The sequence below is a fragment of the Cupressus sempervirens genome, chromosome 6 (assembly GCF_028749045.1).
Source record: "Cupressus sempervirens isolate cs-2001-9-10 chromosome 6, ASM2874904v1, whole genome shotgun sequence".
NCBI lineage: Eukaryota > Viridiplantae > Streptophyta > Pinopsida > Cupressales > Cupressaceae > Cupressus > Cupressus sempervirens.
Genome location: NC_143123.1, coordinates 244,837,730 through 244,839,640, shown reverse-complemented (window position 1 = coordinate 244,839,640; position 1,911 = coordinate 244,837,730). Strand labels below are relative to the sequence as shown.

Sequence of the window (1,911 nt, the reverse complement as noted above, 5' to 3'; positions counted from 1 at the left end):
AAGGGGTGGCAAGGACCAACTAAAAACCTCTTTCTCTTTGGTAAGTGGACTTATATCCATTGTTTATGCAAAAGAGGCCAAGGGCTAATAGTTGACAATAAGACTTCCTTCTTTAGTCAAATCTTTCTTACGAGAGGATCCCTTACCAGTGAACAACATTACCTTATCTTCTTGAATCTATTCTTCATACACCTAGGGTTTCTTCATGCATTACTCCTTGCATATCTCTTAGGCTAATGTTGAAGTATCACCTCTTGGTTACTCATCATCGAATGGATGCTTCGAAACAAGATGATGATCATCCACCTTTGATTTGAGATTTTCTTCAATAGATTTATCTAATGAAGATTTATTATCTCTTTCTAAAACATCAAGAATGTTCACCTACTCTTCAAATATTTGGAAATCATAAGGAATAGAGTCAGGTGACTTTACCAAAGGTTCTTTACATTCAGCTATCTATATTTGTTTCAACCTCTTACTTTCAGCTTCTTTCAGGTCTTTGAGTATATAGAAATGAGTACATATGTGATTCCAAAACATCTTTGACATATGATCATATTCTATACTAATGTTCTCTCGAACTACATAAGAGATTCTTTCTGTATACTAATCAAAAAGATCATGAAGCACCTTGTCATCTATGGTGTGGATTTCTTCAAGAGTAGGAATGAGCTTCAACCTCAACTCTTTTCACTAATACAAAAATAGCAATATGTGACTAAAAAAACTACTAAAATTTGTATATATGTGACTAAAATCAGTCACGTGACTAATAGTAGTTAATATCCAATCATTTATAACACTACTAAATATACTACTAGATAGTTCTAGTCACTTATTTGATCACTGATTTTGATCTTCGATTTAATCACATATTTAGTTGCATATTTGATAGTGGATTTAGTCACATATATAGTGGTATATTTAATAGCATATTTAATCACATATTTAGTATATTTACTCACATATATGGTAGTGTATTTGGAAGCATATTTAATAGTATATTTGGTCACATATTTAGTAGCATATTCAATAGCATATTTAGTCACATATTTGGCACATATTTGATAGTGTATTTAGTAGCATATTTGGTCACATATTTAGTAGAATATTCAATAGTATATTTAGTCACATATTTGGTAGTGTACTTGGTCATAATAGGGCACGATGGAATCGAACCACCATCCTCCTGCTTGTAAAGCAGGTGCTCTTCCATTGAGCTAGCACCCTTTAAAGAATACATAAAAAATTATTATTTGTTTCATTTCATTCTCAATATCGCACCCAAAAAGGTTATATAACAAAGAGTCAAAGCTAAGAAATTCACATTTCATGTACAAGGAATTTAAGAATAATCAAATAAAATCCTACACCTTAGCAACTATTTGGGGCCGCAGAGACATTATAGTGACTATCATTGAATAGAACAAAAAATTATATCCAAAATTCACCTTCAACTGATCAAGAGTGACAAACATTAAAACTGACCCATCTTGATGCAAAACACCCCTGTAATCTACCTAGTCACTTTGTACATGTGAAAGGAATTCAATTAATGATAAGCATGAAAATCATCTATAGAAAGAGATACAAAAACAAACTATGATTTTCTTAAAAACATATTAACATCAAGACCAGCTCACTTTTACAATTTGAGCCTCCCAAATCAAGTGTCAAGATTTTAAATGACTACAAATAAGAATGATAAAATTTAATGAATTAATTAAGAAGTTCAAACAACACAAAATTGAATTCCTTCAGTCGAGACATTGACTAAGTAGAAGTATCTTGACTGAGTAGAAGTAAAAAAAGAAATAATTAAACAAGACTTTCACTGTGGAAAAATAAACAAATAATTAAACAAGACTTCCACTATGGAAAAATAAACACTGATATAATTTGAAATGG

The 1,911-nt window shown here is 30.9% G+C and overlaps 1 non-coding gene across 1 annotated transcript; it reads right to left on the bottom strand.

The window, feature by feature from the left end:
- Positions 1-1,161: 1,161 nt before the first annotated feature.
- Positions 1,162-1,233, bottom strand: TRNAV-UAC (transfer RNA valine (anticodon UAC)). The gene has a single exon. It is a non-coding gene; the product is annotated as a tRNA-Val (tRNA).
- Positions 1,234-1,911: the final 678 nt, after the last annotated feature.